General features: G+C 45.0%; 1 protein-coding gene across 4 annotated transcripts in view; it reads left to right on the forward strand.

The window, feature by feature from the left end:
- VAC14 (VAC14 component of PIKFYVE complex) overlaps positions 1-22,125 on the forward strand; it is a 1,997,670-nt gene that overhangs the window by 1,942,136 nt on the left and 33,409 nt on the right. The gene's annotated exons all lie outside the window — the stretch shown is intronic.

Below are 22,125 nucleotides of genomic sequence, written 5' to 3' on the forward strand. Positions count from 1 at the left end.
CCCTACAATCTATTTTCATTCTTCGATCTGCGTTCTTTGCACACTTTCTCCTTATGATTCTATTTTCTCTGCTTTGCATTGTCTTCTGTGGCTGACCTTTGAAGCCCAACTTCTTTTTTAATTTCTCTGCTTATTATTTAAGTGTCTCTATGGTCTTGCTCCCCTCTTTCTCTCTTCCTTAGTCTCCTTTTATTCTCCTTTCCGCTCCCTTCACTCCCAGTCTCTCTTCCTTCTGGTTGTCCCTCACCCGCTCTGTGCCTCATCTTGTTTCTGCTCTTGCTCTCTTCTCGCCCTTAAGAACTGTACTGCCCTCCCTCTTTCTATTAGATCTCTGGCTTCAATCTCTCTTTTCAAAACTCGATTAAAAGAGCATTTGCTTGCTAACTGATTTTACTGTCGTATCCTTTTGTTGTACTGTTTTGACCTCTGTGAATCGCTTATGCGTTAAGGGCTGCATAAAATAAAAACAAATGCAAATATTCTAAGCCATTGTACTGGGATCTGCTGCACTAAATCTCACTTAAGGGTCTGAGCTTGTGAACTGTAGGGGCAAGAGTGTCTCAGGGACAGATGTTCACAAAGTATTAAACTGCAGAGTACAGGTTTGGCTAAACTATTGCAAGGTATGTTTCCTTCAGAGGTGGGCCCTGCAATGGTGTGCCACCATATTTGGAGAAATACACAGATGCCTTACTTCCAGGAGCTCACATGTGGTCCCCTCTGGTAACCAGTGCTGGCACGTTCACCAAAGGCACTTTAGTTGATCATTCTTTCAAGGGCTTTCTGTCAATGCTCCTAGAAGCCACAGCCAGAAACCACCAACCATGGTTCCTTTTTGCTCAGCTCCCCTAGTTGTCAGTGGGTCGGGCCACAAGTCCAAACCATCTCTCCGTTCTGCTCGGGACTTTTGTGCCTCCAGAACCATTCCACCCTTTTCCCTCCACAGGTTTGGTACAGCATATGCTTCTGGTCTCAGAACCCGAAAAGACAGTGTCTTGTACCTCTCCAAGAGAATAGGTTGCTAAATAGGCTTGGCTGAAAGTCTCCCAGGGAGCGAGATAAGCCAAGCAAGCTTTTATTCGGGATTCCAAAGCATCATCAAATGGTCTCCCCAGATTGTAATTATTTCTATGACAAATGAGGCAGGAATAGTAGCCAACAACCAGGAATAATTAGTATTTACCGATCAGGAACATGCACTCACATGGGATAGAGACAATAAGGGGAGACTTGGTGGTTGGGCACACACTGCAACCGAAGGATAAGCTGGGACTGTCACATGGTCATAGCACCATACAGGGAGAGCATATTAGGAATTGCATTGGAAAATGGGCTTTGCAATAGGTATTTACCTATTTAAGGGTAAGGGACAGAATCAGGGTTTTTGACACAGGACGGTGGATCATTGCCTTACACAGACCTTCTGGCTGAGCCCTTAGTTTCTTAGTTGAGGCAGGGAATCCCCTCTTACAGCCTGGGAAGGTTATTGTAGTCCAAAACATCTGGAGCTTTTCTTTAGCACCTCCCTTACTTGTTACAACAGTTTGTTCATTTAAGTACTTTCTTATTTATAAGTAGTCCATTCTAAGCTGTATTTCCTGGCTGGTGGGATGGAACCGGGTCTGTCTTTGTCGTCTTCGAACTTAGTCTAATACAGTTCTACTCGTTTTGGCACTTTTCTTTCTTTAAGAGTTTTATGTTTTAACGACAGATCTTCCTTACATTTATTTAAGCAACAGTTTATTCAAGGCTTCTTTCCCTGTAAAACAGGCCTTGTTTTCTCACTTGAAGGTCAGTTCTTTCAATAAATAGACTGTGAGGCCACACATTTGGGATTCCTGCCCCTTTAGCTTTGCTTTTATGTCCATTCAGATTTTAGTACTTCAAAAAATTCATGTTCTGCATGTTGTAGTCACTGCACGGTCATTAGGAAATCATGTCCACCACCATATTTTGTAGCTTGATATTTTAAAGTTGATTTTTCATGTTGACGGTAAGCATCTACTGGTTGTTCCAGTCGTCTCTAATAGTCCTCGCGGGTCTTATCCAGGGCCTCAGAATGTGTATTTGCAAGGAAGTGAAGCAGTTAAACATTTCTATTCCTAGGTAGGTGAATGATTTAAGCTCCAAATCTCATGTTTGTTTTAGTAACTTACCTAGAAAACTAAAGCCATTATAAAGAGCCTGAGTGAGATGCTGCTTTCTGGTTTATCAGCACCTTCCTCCTCCATCTCCTGATGACGACTTCCTGTCTTCCAGCAATCTTGTTCTTCTTATACCCAAATTGCCCAGGGCACACTTTGGAGGACATTTTGGGAAGGTTGCGGCCTGGCTATATTAAATGGCCAAACGCTTGGAGATATCCCAGCAAAGCCGGCATGGCATAGAAACGAGCTAAAATCATGGCTGGATTGTGTAGTGAGGTAGCCCTGTTGGAGGTAATTAGTAGCCTGGTAAACGATCATGATAAACTGAGTTTAAACACCAATTTAAAGATCTTAACACCGAACATGACAAAGTGTAAAGATATCATTGTAAATATCCAAAAGAACAGGCTTGGTTGGAGTCAGAAGGGTATGGAGCACATGAATCGGCTTATCAGGGACTTTGGGTGACAACAACATTGGTGACGTAACTGAAGGCACTGGGAGTTAAGAGCTTTCCCATATTTATTTAAACAATAAGCCCTTAGCAGGGGGGGCATTTTCACTTCAGGTTATGCCCCAGGGCCCATAGTTACAAGCCGGCCTGTAAGCAGACTCGCTAGGCACATAAGTGTTCTCAGCGTGTCCGCTCCTGAAATGGACTGAAAAGAACACCACATTTGCCTCATTCGACGGCAGGGGAAAGAGGCTGACACCGCCCCCAATCCCGGCCGGGTATTAATATGGAAAAAGTGGACTTGTGTATTGAGAGCAGGGGGAGGGGTTGTTGCTCTAATCGCCCACATGAGTATGTGGAGGAGATCCAAGTTGGGGAAAGGGAGATGCGAAGGAATGATAAGGAAAGTCAAAACTAGTAAGATTCAAGAGCCAGCTAAAACTTGATTGATTAAAAAAAAGAAAAACAAGCATATAAAAAATTGGTTTAAATGACACAGGTGTCCCCTCCTCAAAAGAGATGGGGAGGCAATGCTGAAATAGCAAACATTTCTGAATCCTAATAAATCAAAGGAAGGGGAAGCCCGAACAAGCACTGATTAAACCAATTTCGGAGGAGGACTGGGTGAGCCATTTTTCAAAACTATATGGTGGGGCATACCTCGAAAACAAGATGATCATTATGGGCTTGCACGTGGACATTTCGTCGGAGAATTTGGAAGCTATTATAAAAGCTGGGTCAAACTCACGTGCACCGGGCCCTAATGGTCTGTGCAACGTGATGCTGAAACAAGAGCAGGTAGCATGGGCTAAGGTGCTCCATATTCTCTTCCAAAATGTTCTCAACACTAAAACCATCTCGCCCTAGTGACACCATCTCGCCCTAGTGGGTGTTGTCAATAATAGTCCCAATTTATAAAAAAGGGAAACTGTTACGATCCGTCTGGTTATAGAGTGATTGCTCTGATGGATATTGAAAGTAAGATCTTTGCAAGATGTGTATTAAAGGAAATTGAAGTCTGGTGCAGAGGGACTGGGATACCTTCAAAATTCCAACCCGTGTTTAGGCGAGAAACTGGTACGGATGCCAGTGGCTTATTCATTCAATCATTAATTGATCAGGCATGCATGGCGAATAAGGACCCTTTGTATGTGGCTAGCATAGACCTGATACTTGCGTTCGATAATGTGGACAGAGCAAGGCTTTGGTCTAAGCTTTCGAACTGGGGTATACCAGCATATATCTTGGACATTCTTATTCAGTTGCACAGGGGTACAGTGGTAAAAGTAAGGCTGAATTTGAAGGGTGACTTATCTAAACCTATAAGCACATACTGTGGATTGAGGCAGTGTTGTGTACTTGCCCCATACCTCTTTAATTTGTACTTGGCGGACCTTTGGGGGCTTCTTAAAGGTAGCTTCCTTTATTACACCAAAGCTAAATGATGAATGATGCTTTTTGCGACCTACGCTGACAATGTTTTGTTGTTAGATAGAACACAGGTGGGTCTACAGAGAATGCTTTCGCGACTTAAGGAATATGCAATATTAAAAGGCCAGACTGTTAACCCCAAAAAATCCAATATCATTTGCTTCATAGGAAGCAAACACAAAAATTGGGAATTTAAGTGGTCAATTGGTGGGTCACGTGTACCGGTAGTTCCCTCTACGAAATATCAGGGCGTTGGGTTAATGAGGCCAAAGGAAATTAAGAATTATAAAAAGGACTTGTGGGCCAAAGGTCGCCAACTTGCCGCACAAATGTTACTTATTGTAAAAAAATATTGCTGGTTTACTATTAAACCTTTTGTGCAATTTTATAGATCCAGTAGTTGCTGATTTTTTTTATCTGTGTTATGAAACAGTAGTTGCTGATTTTATCTATTTTTTTTATCATGTGGTTCTTTGTTTGTTATTGATTGTTATGTGTTTTGTAAAGGTTTGAACTAACTGAATACAAATAAAAAATAAAAAAAGTAATAGATCCAAGGTGAATTCCGGTCCTATCCTACGGCCTGGATATTATCACTAGGACAGACAAACTGGAGTTGGATAAACTGGAAGGTTTCATACTGAGAAAGGCTCTAAGGTTGCCTAATGGTGTTCTCCTGACGATGGTCTTTTTTGAGCTGAGGTTGAACTCCCGGTTGGCAATCATACATATGAGGACCATCCTACTATATCGGAAATTGATATTAAAGGAAATTGCAAGGTGATCATGGATCTTTGAGTTGCCCCTGGACCTATTGCTGCAAAATCCAGGACGTGTAAAACCGAACGTTTGGACAAAGATTGGATAAGGATTGGTGAATCTAGGGCTAAATATAGCCTGTGTAGAGAAATAACTACAGAATGTAAAAAGAAGGGAACCCCCCCAGAGGTATTTAAAACAATGCCCAGACAGTCGGTATAGAGACACCTTTATAAGGTTCCGATTTATTCTCTTGCTGACGGGAGAGGTGTTATTATACGCGGTCTTTGGGAAACTGCACTTTGTCGCTTTCGTGGTTCTTCAGCAGAAACTCTAAAACATCTTATGATTGCATGCCCAGCCTTGCAGAATGTGAGGGAAGAGCTTTTGTAGATTTGTGTATGAAATCAATTCTTCAAACTCCGATAATTTCTGGAGATACATTATGCAAGGCTCGCCATCAACACTTTTGATCAGTGTAGTCAATCTTTTGAAGACATAAAGATTACATGATGCCACAAAGAAAGGTCTGTGGGGCAACTGAAGGGCAGAGTTTGATGTAAATTGTTAGGGATGTCAAGTATAAACTGTATTTTTGTTTTGCCTTCCCTCTTTTCCTGTTTTATTGGATATTGTAACCATGAATTTTACATGTTTTTTCATCTTTTGTATTGTTGAGATTGATTTATTTCTGTTTTTATGTCTGATTAGTTGTATAAGGTTTAGTAATTAAACCAGTTGCAATAAAACAAAATACCCCATCTCTTGACCCCTCCTTTTTCTTTTGCATTCGGTTGGCTCTGATAGTTTTATTTCTTCCCCTTTTATTTCTTCCCCTTTTATTTCTTCCCCTTTTCTCCCCATGCTCTGCTTTCAAGCCATGTCACATGGCTGGGAAAGTCAGGTTTACGAAAATCATTTTGGCCATCTTCAATGTTGTCACTTACTCTTAGTTCATTTGTGGAAGCCACCACATAGATCTTATCGAAATGCCGGTTTCTAGTTAATTCACTGTTTTAGGTTCTAAGGTTGTGAGCTCTTAGAAACACGCATGTTTGCTCTCAATATTAAACACTATATAGAACGTGAATTTGTACATACTTTCAACAGACAGAAGTATCAGTCAGACCTCGCCATCCCAAGTGCTGCTCCATTTATTCTCTGTAGATAGTGCTTTGGCTGGCCACACCTGGCAATGCCTTTCCCTGAGTTCATGCTTTCCCTCAGGACTGAAAGTGAGCGGTGCTATTTCTTCCCAAATGCCCAGGAAACTGGTTGGAGGTGTGAGAAACCTGAGGGTATTCTCCCAGGCCAGCCTCGAAACTCCCATATTAAGGTGGCCTGGTGAGGACAGATGCCCACAACAGCCAACACTAGGATAGTGTGAGAGAGAGGGGATAACCTGGATGTGGAAACAGGGGTTGGGTTTGGGAAAATAGCCCGGGAGGGACACAGGATTATACTGGGTATTATAGCAGGGAGGAAGGGGGGTAGGGGGGAATCCATAAAGCTTTTGTAGGCTGCTCCAAATCCACCCCTTACTCCAATAAATCCCCCTCATCCAAAGCCAACAAATCACCCACTTATGGTAAACCATTTAGGAACCCAAACCCCAGTGCCGTAGGAAACTACATTTCCCAGGATCCCAGTATTTCTGTTACATACCTGAACACTCCCAATTATCCCCCTTCCCGTCCCTTTAATTATTATTTCCCTCACTCACAAACTGCTCACAATCCCCCTTGTTTATTTCATAATAATAATCCTGGTCATTCCCGGTTGCTTCTCAAAAACTACCAATCTCACCCTTCTGGGTTTATCAAAAACCCTACAGAGAAGGCTATAATTTCCTATAACACCTTTCCCCCCGCCTATCCAGTGGGATACTCAAGCACTCTACCACCTTCCTTTTTCAACCCTAGGGTCAGGCAGAGTCGAGCAATTGATCAGAATCACAAACGCCTGACGGCCCTTCCCCACAGGGATAAAAGGTGGAACAAAAGAGCACAGGAGGAGCATGACGAGACAGCTAAGCAGGCACTGCAGTTCAAACGAAGGAGAAAGAGAACAGGAATTGAGAGGGTGGCGAGGAGAGAATTGACCTCGCCCTTTTCTTCCCAGACCCACAGAACCTTTCAGGAAGAAAGCCTAAGACTGCGAACAGTAAGAACCGTGCTGTGTTGAGTGAGGGAATTGCATAGTGGCAAGTTTGAACCGAACTGTAAAGTGTTAAGGGGAGACCAGCTACAGAGGGAAACTGGCACCATGTGGGTGCTAACTCAAGAGACTCTGGACGATGTGAGAGAAACTACCAGCAGGCCACAGGAGAGCCAGCGCAATAGGTCAAAGTGGTCATACTAAGGGTCAAGCAAAATCCTTGTCCAATCAAAAGACTTGGACCTACAAACTAACTGAAAGAAAGGGAAGTGAATCCGCAGTGAGAGCAAACCAGTGAAGTGAATCCCAAGAGGGGCAAAGTCTAAGGTCCCAAGAAGAGAAGAGTGTTGACAGACGTAAACCCGGCAGAGGGATGTTCACTATGTACTGTTTGAAAAGGCATTGAGAAAACAAGGGAAGTGAATCCCGCTAAAGAGAAGAGAAAGGTCTGAGCCTACTGAGGGAGATCCGGCTGAGATTTAAGAGGGGTGAAGCCCTCACCCAAGCATTGGCAGTCAAGAGGGGTCTGAGCCCGACCGAGGGAAATCCAGGGTGAAGCTATCATCCAAACTTTAATTGAGAAAAGAACTGAAACATAAAATTGTGAAATATGATACGTGAGGGGTCAGCACCCAGATGTGAAGCCATCACCCAGCGTACATTAGAAACTGAACTTCATTTGTTTGTTAAAGGAACTTTTTTTTGGTAGTTGAACACCTCAGGTCCTCGAAGGCAAGAGACTTTCAAGTTAAACAAGTCTTTGCCATCAACGGCCCTGATAGCTGAAAGCTAAACTGTCATCTCATGCTGGGAAAGCTTGAGAGTGTGCTGTGCTCCACGATTCCACCTTACCATGTGCTCAAAACGTGGGGAAGGGAGACCCAGGCTACCACATCCTGACATAATATTTGAGAACACTGCTTTCTTTTCTTGAGAACTATCCAACACCCCTTTTTGTATTAGGTTTAAGTTTGGCAATAGGTTTCTTAGTATAGGCCCTTTTTACTTTGACACAACGCTACTAGGACTGCCTTATTTTCATTTGATGGTCGACGCTTGCTCCCATCCTAGATTTAGGTTTAGATTAGGAGTTTTTCCAACCTACTTACAGCATTCATTGTTCAATAAATACCCTTGAACTGTGATCACTTGTGTCTGTGAGGACAGCCGTCTGTCTGTGGGTTCCCTAAGGGTTGTTCCCTGAACATGATCTCCTTCAAAGCTTCTTTCAAGAAATTGCATTGGGTGATGGCATTGAATGGAGGGCCAGGCCTGTTTCGGAGTCACTGCTGGGCTGCTCTCAGGGTGTTTCTTCATTATTAATTTGCATATGGCCGCAAGTCTGGTCGTAACAATAAAAATGTGTTTTATTAATTGTAATACCTTCACGTATCCAATTTTTAATTCACAAATAAATCAACTATCACTTTTTCTACTTGGAACATAATGACTCCATTTACATCCACGTTCCTTTTCTGTCCTTGGGCCTCATTACAACCCAGGCGTTAAGGGTTTAACGGCGCCGGCGGCGCCGTTAACCCTTAACACCTGATTACCATTTTAACGCCTGCTTTTAGCAGGCGTTAAAATGCAAGGCGCTAACCCGCCTTGGTGCTAATTACGGCACCGTAATTTACGGTGCCGTAATTAGCGCCTTGCCCACTCCCATTATGCCCTATGGGGCAAAAATGGGAATGGGGAAGGGTAAATGGGGAATGGGGATTTACCGCCCCACTCACCTTGGAATGGGGCAGTAAATCCGCCATCCACCATGGTGTAAACAGAGTTTACACCATGGTGGTAAAGTAGGGAACTTACCGCCTGGGTTGTAATGAGGCCCCTTGTCTTATCAACTGTTCCCAACAGTGCATTACTACCCTACAAACTAATACACGTCACCGCCCAAAATTGCTGTGCAAAGCGTCTCCTCTGGTTCTTAAACTTTCATCAGTGTTTTAATGCATGTACCCCACATATAGCAGTGTGACCCACACCTGTTCCTTCTGACTTGGCCCCTCCCGCTGTCTGACCGGCATCCGTGTCAGTTTGTGGATAGTATGATCCCATCATCCCTTTCACTCCTGGCGCCAGAAAAGCACATACGTGTAGCACGGCACAGTGGCAGAACTGTTCAGAGATTAATAGGATGTAAAGTTTCAACTCATTTTGTCCAATTTAAAATGGTCCTTAATGTTTGGTTTTTGCTCCTTAATTATGTCTCATTTTCCTCAGTCAGGTACCCTCTCCTTATGTTGCATTCAGTGATTACCATCTTGAGAGGGGAAAATGCAGCATGCTGAATTGCGTTGCAGCTGTCACTTGCAACCTGCTTCTGAACTGCAAACAGCACAATCACAATTTCCCCGCCTCCAGTCTAACCGCAGGAATTGGGTTACTCTTCACTAGGACTAATATCGATCTCCAAAGCCCACAAGCCATTTGGTCTAAGCTGAAAAGCGAATACCCCCACACATGTCAGGGCCAACCCGTTCACTAAACCATAAACTTTGTTTAATATGCCATATGGTGGTGCTTCAAACAAAAGCCGGCATGACTTCAATACAATGGGCCTCATTATGACCATGCCGGTCCGGTAACAACGGTGCCGGTAAGCATACAGGCACCATTGTTACTGGACAGGCATAGTACGACTCTGCGGGGTCAGACCTGGCGGGCGGAATGGCACCCGCCGGTAGAGTTTCACGGAAGCACCGTCACCGTTATTAACGGCGCCAGCGCTTCCATGTTCCTCAAAAGGGAATGGGGATAAACATTTACCGGCGCCTGACTTTCTGCAACGCCGAGGTCGTAATCCCCCGGTATTTCCGGCAAGCCAGGCGCAGGTAAATATTCAAAGTCCGGCGGCTACCCGCAGGTAGCACCAGTAGGGTTACCGCCAGACTTGTAATGAGGCTCAATCTAAGTGGACCACGTGCAAAGCCAGGTTCATGTAATGTTTCAGGTCAACTTCACTCTAAGATAAAGGTGCCAACCGTTTGTTCCCAGTAGATTATTTATCAGATTGTAGGCTCATTTAGAATTACTTGGACGTGGACCCAGGGGCGTTGCTAGGGGGGGGCTAAGGGGGCTATAGCCCCTGATCTTTTGATTGTAGCCCCGGATAGAATCTCAGGAGCTACAGTCAAAAGACTAGCTAGCCGCCAGTCCCAGCAGTTCCAACATCAGCTTAGCCCCGGGTCTTTTCCAGACCTAGCAACTCCCCTGCGTGGACCCCTTGCTCTCTTTACCAAGAGAGTTAACTGCACCTCACTGATGACGTTGAAGTAGCAGAAGAATGTGTCTGGGCTTGCTGGTCGTACTTTTACTCATAGGCAAATATGCCTGCCATTTTAGGCTGGACTGCCGCATACCGGCCTGGCATAGAGAGCAAAAGCACGATTGAGATCCTCCCGATGGGGTCATAGTTCAAAGAGGAAGCTATGTTGTTTTAGTTCGCTCTCAGGGGATCATTTCTCTCAAATTGGTGGCTAACATGTTCATTTCTAAATCTTCTCATTTTCTCTTTCCAAATGGTATTTCTCTAGGCATGTCACCGTTGACATTCTGCATCAGTGTAAATGGATACATTATTTAACTTTTTTTAAGCAATTTGAGTTTAATGTAAAATTGTTGCTCGAGTACTGTCCACCCACTGCTGCCTCAGCAACTGTGGAGGAAAGGAAAGACCACACTGGAAGCAAATAAACCCAGAATAGTGTAACCATGATTGAGAAATGATTGTACCGTTCTTCTCATATTTCAAACATATGCACTTGTTGGTGGCATGCAAATCAGCTGGCTTACTGAAATGCTGGGTTCCCGTCATGAAGCTGCCGTTTGCTTCTAGTGGGAAGCTATTGGGGAAGCGAGGCTGGGTTCGGCAGTTGAGTACTTCTGGTGCCGTGATGTCATCTGCTGCGGCACCAGAATTGAGTGTTTTCTCAACCTCGGTGAAGGGAGGTGGTGTTGCAGCTGAAAGCTGGGTGTAAAAGCTACTGCAGTGGGCCCAATCTACATTTCCTTTCCTGCTGTGCTAGCATCCCTTCCCCATGGGAGAGCCACCAGCAGTAATTGCCCACCATCCTGCCCCTTTGGTTGTTATGGGGGTGGGTGCGGCGGCGGTTGGGGAACACCAAAAATGATTCCTTTGCCAGCGGAATTTGCCCCTAGAGGTGGTTCCCGTGATCAGGGCTGTCCGATGAAGTTGTCGGGCGTACATTCACTGGAGGGTTCCGAGCTAGCCGAGGCCACAGGGGGAGCGGGATCAGGAGACATATGTTTCAGGCTTAGGGTTGTCGATCTCCTGGTATCGCTCCCAGGGTTTGGCGGCCACACCCTACCACGCAAAGCAATGTGTGAATTATTTGACTTGATGTTATGGTATTTGACTAACTGTAAATTGTAATGACTAATTTGAGTGATATGAGGTTTTCCTAATTGCATGTTTCATTTTGTGATTAAATGTGACCAAGTTATTCCCAAGAAAGAGGGTATTGTGCCTTATTATTAGGCCCTGGCCCCTGCGTGGCCTAATGGTGTGGAATTCCATCCTGGTGTCCACAGGGCAGCCATAGACTTGTTGCCTAAATTCAGGCCAAATGTGTCAGCATTTTTAACAGGACAGCAGCCAAAGTCCCTCTTGGAACTAGCACGACAATCCAGAAAGATATCACTCTATAATTTATTAGATACAATCTTTCTTCCCTTCTTTCGTGGCCGGATGGTCTTGCTCCCTTTGCGCTCCTCTGGAACTAGCCCAGTCACTAGTACTTGATAAACAGTGGAAGTGTTAGCACAACCCTTTCCATTCCTTCCTTGCTGACCTGCAGTTACATTATTTTGCACACAGAGGGCAGCAGATAGGTCTAATGCATAGGTGCAGGTCTTTTGTTGGGTCAGGGATCTCGAGGGCATCTTTCTTTGCTGTTCCTACACCAACATCTGCAAAGATGGTATTATGTGGTGCACTTTGGCTCAGTTAAGTTGTTGTGATATTTAGGTTTCATTCTCTAGTCTATACATACTTATTATGTAAATCATTTTGTAGGTACAGACACCAGCTGTGGACGGGCCTATAGGGAATGCTGGATATTTCCCAGTGGGCCTCTGCACAAAGGATATCTTTTGTGTAGATACCTGCGTTTTCTGCTCCTCTTACCCACTCTTGCATCCACACTGCCCCTTCCTTTCACCTCTCCTTCTCATTGATATCAATTTGAAGTAAAGCATTCCTTACGAAGCACCTTTCGTACCCTAAATTGTTCTTGAGGGTAACGCTACCCCACATACCCTTGGATACCCCAAACCCCACTTAGAAGGGTTGGTCTTGTGCTTGTTCACTCAGTTCAATTACTTTGAAAAATATTTTCAGGGCCACTTTTGGTTCCCAGCCCACCTTCGGCGGGCACAGCCAGATTTTGAGTCCCTGGGAAGCATAGGTCTATGACCGCAATGTACCATGGGAAGTCCTTAAGGGGCACGCTCATAACATACTTGTGATGTGAAGTCTGCTCATCTACGCAGGCCTTCGTTCTTCTCTATCCTCTGCATGCCTGATGCAACTTCATTATTGAGACATCTCTCTGAAGCCAGCAAACATGGTCAATGAATTAGTACGGAACCAGCCAGCTGTGCCCCTTCTCCGAAACCCGTTGACCCCATCCAGAAGATTGATTAGCACGCGCTCACTCAATTTCAGCAAGTCAACACCACTCAAGCATTCAAAAGTCACCCCCTGGTGTCTAGCCTCCTCTGCCTCACTTTTCTCTTGCATAAGGTTGCAGCATTCAGCTTGTGTAGATCACCAGTACTGTAGCCCTCTCCTGTATTTACATGGCAACGTAATACCGTCCTGATGTCTTACCAACTCTTGACTGTAGCTGCTTCTGCATGTGAAATTATGTCATACCTTGTGCTGTAAGCAGAGAGAGAAATTGCCTTCTGTATTATTGTGATATTTATTGAGAAGCAACTGAGCACTTTGCAGAGGTATACAACAGTCAACAGTACAGATACACAACAGTACATATACACAACAAAGCGCTTTATAGAGGTATACAACCGTACAGATGGATAATGGAGTGCTTTTCAGAAGTAACAACAGAACAGATATACAGTAGGGGCTGGGATACAGAGGATGGGCTACAGCTGTACAGGGTGGCGGGGAGGAGAGGGTCGGTGGCGTCTAACTAGCCAGGCAACCTGATGGGCTAGTTTTTGAGGAGGAGAAACTCCTTGAAGGGGTAGGTCTTGGGTTCTTTTCTGAATTGTAGGAGCGTGAGGGCGAGTTTGATGATGACGGGGAGGAGGTTCTATAGTCTTGGAGCGTAGGCAGAAAAGGCTTGCTTTCTGGTCCTTTACTTTCTTTCAGCAGCAGTTTTCAAGTCTGCACATGGCCTGGCTTCTGGTGGTGGGCTGTCCGCCAGGGATGCTGAGTTTCTCTGCGTGTTAGCTGCGTGACTTGAGGGTGACTGCCTTATATATGATGCAGCAAGACTTGAAGGTGATTTGTGTGTCCAGTGGGAGCCAGTGAAGGTTGATGAGGGCTGGGGTCATATCTGTGTAGACCCTTGATGAGGCATGTGGCTGTGTGTTCGACTCTTCTCAGGGGCACAATGGAGGACGGAGGAAGGCCTTTGACAAGAGCATTTCCCCCATCCAGGTGGGATAGGACCAATACTTGAATGGTGGGTCTAAGGCTGTCCAGAGGGAGAAAGGGCTTGGCTTTTGCGGGATGTAGAGTTGATACCAAGCTGTCTGAGCTTTCTTACCTATGTCTGTCTTGAAGGAGAGGTGTTTGTCGATGTGGAGCCGAGGGACTTGGTGCAGGAGGTGAGATTGAGTGTGAAGCCATCAGGGTTCATGGTTGATAGACAGGTCTGTATGTCTGGGTGTTCAGTGTTGTAGATGAGGAGCAGGAATTTGGGTTTGTAGGGATTGAGCTATGCACTGGACATCCAAGACTGGATCAGCGCAACGCAGGTTTTGAGCATGTCGATGTCCTTGATGGAGTCAACCTTGAGATATAGCTGGGTGTCGTCTGAATATTGGTGTATGTGAATGTTGTGTGCATCTGTAGACTCCACCTGCACATTGTTCTAGGCCCTTCTGTAAAGTCCCTTGAATAGAATACATTTTCTAACGCTCCACACAGCAACTTCTGCGGTTACCCAGTGGTGTTTGTTTATTGACCTTTGATGGATAAGAGGCTGCATTGGCCCGGAACTAGGATCTGAGGCCTGTAGATTTCACTCATATTTCAGCAGTGGGGTAGCAAGCAAGTGCTTCCCTTACCGGTCTCACCGAATGCCCTCTCAGGTCTAAGAAAACTGTTGTGATTTAGTCCTCCATGGACCCTGCCTCGAATGCATGGAATGTTGGAGTGATTGATGTAGAATGCAGAGTGAGAGAATGTTCTCTTATGAGTGGGTTCTATGGTTGTCAGTTGGGAGGATGCGACTACTGAGAGAGGATGCCGGTGGATGATTTCCCGGTCTTATACTTACCTCACTTAATGTACTTGACCTAATGTACATGGATCTAAGTAAAGAAGTTATGTGTTCCCACCAAGATGTCAGAGTATTCATTGGCAAGGGACCCGCTACAACATTGGCGACGAGGATGGCTGTGCTGGGGGGACAGCACTATGAAGGGGACATCCACCGCCCCGCAAAGCCAAAGAAGGTCCTCTCTCAGCCAGAAGCGCTGCGAGGGCGCCATGTGGCCAGAGAGGGCCAGTGTTGGATGTAGAGGGGCAGTGACAGGGCCAAGGGCCAGTGAGACTTCCAGTAAGAAGACAAAGGACAGTGAGTCCCAAGGGGCTGCGAGGTACATTTGAACTTTGGTGTTGCTAAGGGCCCATAGCAGAACATTGGAGGGGCTTGGAGCCCGTAGCAGCATATTGGAGGGGCTTGGAGCCTGTTGCAGCATGGCAGGAGGCAGTTGAGAGCGTGTAGTGCCAGTGTGCGCTACAGAGTTCCTTTGTGGTGAAAGTAGCTAAGTAGCTGGTAAGGCATGCAAACCATGGTTGTGTGACTTTTAACAAAGCTTAGCTGATTTCTGAAGGGCGAGCGAAGAGACAGCGTTCGTGACTTCTGAGCTGTTTGGGATTGCGTTGAGGGCGAAACGCGGCCCATGCTTGCAGAGGAGGCTCCGTTGTGCTTACGATGCAGCAGTGATTTCTGAGCTGTTTGGGGGAGCTCTTGAAGAGTGGAGAGCGGTCCTGTGGGGTGCCGTGTGGCAGAGTGTGGCCTTGGAGCCCAGGCTGCTGTGGGCAGAGACATTTCTTGTGGAGCAGAGATGTGCGCAGTGGGAGATCTGGGCAGAGAGCTCTGTCGTCCCTGGCAGCTCACCTGAAGTAGTGACGTCAGATAGAATGCCTGGGGAGATGGTGATCGCTTAACTGAAGCAAGGATGTCACTGTTGTGATTGTTTGCTTGCCGGATCTTTGAGGAAAAAGAAAAAGAGAACCTTACAACATCAGGAGACGTTGCAACGTAACATTCATTCATCATAGGGTTCTTTCTTCAGATAAGGGGAAGCGTTCACATTAAGGATGGCGCTGCGAGAGGAGAAGTGCCAAAGCATCGAAGACTTCCCGAAAATGGCTTCAAATGAAATGGCATTGAATAGTGCTGGCACAAAAGTGAGGAATAATGATGAAAAGGAGGTCGGATGCGCAGAGGGTGACCTGGCCAAAAGAAGGGTAATGCGACCCATGAAGAGAGGGTGCCCGGAATAGGATTGTCAGGCAAGTAAGTCCTTAGCGAAGAGGGCTAAGAGTACCAAGGAGGAAGGAAATCCACACAAAGGCAAGGGGGCTAATGAGGGAGTTCGACAACAGTCCCAAAGGGACTCTGAGGGGCTATGAAAAGACTGTTGTGGGTCAGTCCCGGAGGATAAAGTTAAGAAGGGGGTGCCTTTGAATTCAAGTTTCTGCTATATATGTGATGCTCTTTTAGACTTGCCAGGATGCAATTATCTTTTGGTATTGCAGGAGCTAGATCCAGATTTTTTTTAGATTTTTTAAAGAGATTTCATTGGTGCAAAGAGAGGCATAAAAAAGTTCATAGTAGCACTATTACTGTTAGTTATTTGCTGTGAATTGTATTATTATTAGAGTGTAAGTTTAGTTGTGATGTGAGGCCTGTGAAAGTGTCCTACTGTTGGGTAATGAGATCCTGTGCTGTGTCTGGTGTGCACTGAATGGTTAATGGTTATGTCGTGGCCTTTGTTAATGGAATTTAGAGCTGCGAGTGTAGTGAGTTATGCACCATGTTTAGTTTTGATGTTAACAGGTTTTTTTTTTCCACAGCTGGACTTTGAACATAATACTAGGCAAAACATGGACTGGCTAGGGTTTGTAGGGCATTGAGCTGTTATGAAAATGCATGTTAACTTTTGTTTCACAAATTTGGACTTTATGACAAATGAGAAGTTTTAAGTTTAAAATGCAGAGTTTAATGCATTAGTGAGAAACATGTAGGCAATGTTTAGTGAAGATACATGTGTTGCTTATGTCAGTTATGTATAATGTGTATGCCAGTGGTTGGTTTGTTGGCTCCCTTAAAATCGAGATATGTAGTGAGGAGTGCAGTCTGGTTGGCACAGGCATCTTGAGGCGTGGCGATATGGGGGCACGTGGAGTGTTTGTCTGTTGTGGTGTTGTCTACCCAGGTATTTGGAATACCCTGCCATGTTGAAACAGGGCATATGTTGGGTGCGCGGTCAGCGAGCTGTGAGTGAATGGTCAATGGGTTTGTAAGGTAGCCTGGTTTTTGCGATGGTGTAGTGAACTGCGTATTGTGCAGATGTGGTGCGGGGCTTGTAGCCTGATGCTGTTGAGGAGCTATGATGTGGTATCCTTTCTTAAGTTGTTGGTGTCTATCCCTTACTCAGTAGTAAAAGGGAGAGGCATTGTACGGTGCAGAAATTGTCCCACTTGGTGAGGACGGTCGTGGGGTTGTGTGGGTGCGTTGTTGAGAGTTTTAGTGGAAATGTTTAGGGACGTACGTGTGTTAGGACTGTGTGTGTTCATAGGGTGTATGTCTCTTGATTGTGGGTGTTGTCTTGTCGTTGTTGAGGGGAAGATGTGTTGTGATTTAGTCTTCCCCGGACCCTGCCTTGAATGCATGGAATGTTGGAGTGATTGAATGCAGAGTGAGAGAATGTTGCGTTATGAGTGGGTTCTATGGTTGTCATTTGGGAGGATGTGACTACTGAGAGAGGATGCCGGTGGATGATTTCCCGGTCTTATACTTACCTGACTTAATGTACTTGACCTAATGTGCATGGAACTATGTAAAGAAGTTATATGTTCCCACCAAGATGTCAGAGTATTCATTGGCAAGGGACCCGCTACAACAAAAACAAATACCGAATTTACTACAGGCAGCCTGGACTCTGCATACAATATTGCTTGAAGCTATTGTATGAACTATTAGCTGTACTTTTTCGAAAGGCTGGTTAGAAGTTGGTGCAATGTTCTCTTAAAATCAGCATCAATAGTTTAATGTGTTGTAATGCTTAAACTTGGAAGAAATGACAGCAATGTTGGTATTTTTTCTGCCGACTACGATTCTTTTTGTCCTGTAGTCCTGGTTCCACGCTACATCACAGCTCTATCAACCGGCTGCCAAATAAATGCCTGCTTCCCTTTTTCGATCCGTAATGAGGTATGGGTATATTAGGGCCTGTATAACGTGGTCAGGATAGCATGCCCCAAATTAAAGGGGCTTCTAAGTGAATGATGCCACAACGTGGTGAGCAACCAAGACAGACCTCTTCAAACAAATGGACTATGTGGGCCTGATTCTCCTGCCAAAAGACCTGGTTTTACACTTCAAAAAAGGGAGTTAAAATACAGCCCCTCTGAGGTGTTAACATCTACTGCAGACATTTTGCTTAATAAAGGCATTTCTCAGTCTACAGCATCACTTTTCATTTTTACTGAAGGGTCAAGGACACGGTCATAAATACGAAAAGTGACATATTTTTTATACATGCTCACAATGTAACTGGTGCACACGTTGGCCCCATAAAAACAGATTTTATGGCTGGAAAGCACATCGTGTCCTCCCCAATCTTTCCACCCACCTCGGAATGGTGGTGCTGACTACTAGAGGTTAGAATGTCTCTTTTCTACACTAATTTTTATCTCGAGCTGAGAAACAGGACCTCCGGAACCCTTATGGCTGTCATTGTTAATGAAGCAGCTCTTGTATTGATGGGCAAAGCCCGCTTTCCGAGCAGCCTCATTGGCTCTGCGCTGTCTCCCTTCAGGATAGGGCAGAGTTAAGTGCCCTCATTGCGCAGCTACCAGCAGAGGCGGCCCACCCAGCTGGGTATTATCACCATTATCAGCCACAAATTGAAGACCAGGCTTGTTTAGGCCTTTTAAAAAAATGTTTTTTTTAATTAATATACTTATAGCCAAAAAAAAACTTTGTACCTCAGTACGTTGTGCGGATTGAACTCCCAAGAGCAGCTGGGGATCAAGTATCCTTATGCACAAAGAGAGGTCACCACAATGGTCCAGGCAACATCATTTTTTTTTTTTTAGTGTGTCAGGGAGAAAAGAAAACAGTAGATGCACGATGCGTTTCGCGGTTCACACATCGCTTGATCACGTTGGGGAGTGTAGACACAGATTAATAGACCAAGTTATACACTGACATGTCTATGGTCATGGGCTGCAGAAGCAGGTCCCCACCTAAGTAAGGATCTACATTGTTATGAGGTCGGACATCTTGGAATGTCTTGAATGTGTGCTCATCACACTATTCAGCAAACGCATTGTGTTCTGTTAACCATGCGATAAATCATGCTACAGATTGCCGTGTTTGGTAATAGGAGGCCGTTGGTAGTGTGACTCTTAGTATTTTCACCCTTCCCTCTAGTATGTCATTATTAGCCAATAAATAAAGGCGTGATAGGCAATCGCCGCTCTATTAGTAAAATGATCAAGACGAAAAGCACTAGTGGCCATAAATATAATAGAGAGAAGAATATGATAAACCTAATCATATAAGTGTTTGCATATGTTTGCAAAATCAGAAAATAACATTACCAACTATGTCCTCCTTTTTACTTCACACGGCGGTATTACAAACATGAACCTATATCATTTCATATCTCTACATGCAACCTTGCGTTTGCTGAATCAAATGTATGATCTGACAATAATTTCAGCTACGAAAGCTTTTTTTTTAAATGTGCACAGGTGTGCAATATTCTGCAAAGCAGCAATGTATATAAAGTGCATAGTGCTTCAGCCTCCATGTATACCTCACATACAAGAAGTCTTGTGTCAGTGTTAGCTGGAAAGTAAAAAATACATATACCTGATTGCATCACATTTCTACAGGTCTGAGTATTAGGGAAAGGCAAGTATTCCTATACACAATAAGGTAGTCATATTATATATATGCCGTCTTTCCTGCTGGGAAATATAATTATGAGGATATTACATGTCTATATTTGTGTAAAATACAAAGCTCCTATTAAAGACATAAGACCTGAAAATATTGCTATGTAGTAATAATAGACCTAACAGCTACTGAGCTACATACATGGACTACCGTATAATAAAGTGCTAAGTGCGTGCAAAAATTGCCTACATAAAGTGCCTTGTGCTTAATCATAATCCCAAATACATGTAGCTGAACAATAAAAAGGTGTCTGTGACCTGTAACCATGATAGTATCTACACAAATATTAAAAACAAGCATTGTCAGCAGAGTGAATCTAGTATAAAAAGGTACATAATCTCGGTGTCACATGGAAGTTGTCCATCCCCAACTGAACAAACTTATACTTCAACAAATATAAATCCAAATGTTATTTCTCAATACAATAAAAAGCATAATAAATACAGAGTATATAGAAAAAAATATACAGTCTCATATTAGCAAAGTTCAATATTCACAAATGGGGACCTGAAAAGGTACAATAAATGAAGATGGATTTTACTTCATCTTGCTAGCAAAGCAGGGAGATAATTAACATACTTATGTTGACACTCATATTTCAGCGTAGGAGGAACTGGAAGAGGAAATCTATGTGATCTCAGGTACCCAAAAAGTTATGGATTTCCTCATCAAGATTGCTTTCTTAGTTTCCAGATCTAAAATACATTTGGTTTCGAGTTGCCTCAGTGAAAGCTCACGGTTACCTCCTCTAGGTGGTTTCAACACTGAATGGATTCCAAAATAGGCAAAACCACCCCGTTTGCCACTGTGGACTGCTTTAAAGTGTAGTGCCATTGGTTATGTAGGGTCTACATGCTTAATTGCACGTATGTGCTGGAGCACCCTGAGTTTTAATTTGCATATATTGCTCCCAACATACCATTTGTCACAAGGGCAAGTTAGAACGTACACTACATACTCAGTCTCACATGTGATACATGACCTTATTTCTATATGCGTGCCCAAAATTGGATGTGGGTAACTAGTGGTATTGACTGAATACTGGCATGCCTTACATTTCATGCATTTCTGAAAGCCCACTGTCTTGGTATTGAGCCAACATTGGCCCTGTAGATTTACTTTGGGACTCATGAAACTAGACACAAGGTTGTCTTTGAGCAAAGTGGATCGGCGGAACGTAATGTTAATTTTTTCACCCAATATTTTACTAAAATGTTTGTCTAGTTTCAACACAGGCCAGTGTTTATGCATTATCTGGCAGACGTTCTGTGATCCATTGCCTTAAGTCAAAATAAGGTGTGTGTCACTGATGTCTGTGGCATCTTGAGGAACTAAATAAGACACCAGCAGAGAAGTACGATCTATATCTATATTGCTGAGGCTTGTGGAATCTGCTTAGATCACATGCTGTGCATAGGCCGACATCTAGTGGAAGCTGTGGAGTATTACAGTTTGTTTTTCGAAACTTGAAAATGGGCGTCGACACAGGGTGTGCCAGTAATACTATCCCTAGTGTGACGTCCACTGTACCCATGATCCCTCACGCGTGTAGGACCCTCAGATTTTTTTTTTCCGCCATACTGGTCGGAAGCATTTCGCAGAGTTCCCTGGCCTTAGCCATACTTTTGCAAAATATCGTTATATTTTCCCCATTCTCCACCCCAACGTCGAGTCACCGAACTTCCACACTCGACACCGGCCCGGAGAAGAAATCGACCATCGACAGCTGCACAATGGATTTGGGCCTCGGAATGCCTTTGGCCTCGGCCCGGGCCTAGGAAGGCCTCTGGCCCCGGCCCTGCAAGTAGGGAGAGTGGGGGTGGACATACTCTACACTCTTTTGGTATATAGGTACATTCTTATATATTCCTACACTTATCAGCCCGCTGCCACAAGGTGCGTATGGAGGGTACCCCTTTCCAATTCTGCCCCAAGTGCAACCGCAAGTACCCTTGGGTTGACAGACACGCCACGTGCAATCTCTGCTTGCAGAGGGATCATCCCGAGGCGAACTGCAGAGCGTGTAGTAGGTTTAAACCGAAAACACTTTACGGAACGTTCGATCAAGCGTTGGGCCCACCACGCCAGGCGTCAGGAGGCCATGGCAGCGGAGGGCGCCTTCAGCGATGGCAGCGACGCCGTACTTTCAGACGGCGAGGGCAACGTGGTGTCAAGAGACAGCCGAGCGCAAGTCCCCGACCTCGGAAGATTGTCCGGCAGGGCGGCTATGGGGAAGACCCCCGGCGACACAAGCGCTACCCACAGCCCTTCCACAAGGACGCACGTCGAGTTCTTGGAAAGAGGCACATAGAGAACGGTCCGAATCGGTGTCCTCTGGGCGTTCTCGATCTAGATCGCCGCATGACTCCAGGCAATCATCCACTGTTGCCAAGAGTGCCTCTCTCCCCAAGCTAACAGAAGTTCGATCGTCAGAAGACGAAGACGACTTCCATCCCCAGACCGCACTCCAGGAGTCGGTGCCCGCAGACCGCGTAACGGCGGCTCTCGCGTCCCTACTTCCATGTTCTAAAGATAGGGACACTACCCCTGAACCTCGACGGCAGGCGTCGGAAGGCTCCGAAGCGGCGAAAAAGCAAGGAAAACACTCTTCCGCCCACGGGGAGGAGGGAAAACAACAAAGGAAGCAGTCTCAGCCTCCTCGCACACCTCTAAAACTTTCCACTCCACATAAACAGACAGACAAGTCACAGTCTTCGGTTATCCCTAGGACCCCTGCTAAAACCAGTAA

Source organism: Ambystoma mexicanum, chromosome 1p, assembly GCF_040938575.1.
Source record: "Ambystoma mexicanum isolate Mex_15411 chromosome 1p, UKY_AmexF1_1, whole genome shotgun sequence".
NCBI lineage: Eukaryota > Metazoa > Chordata > Amphibia > Caudata > Ambystomatidae > Ambystoma > Ambystoma mexicanum.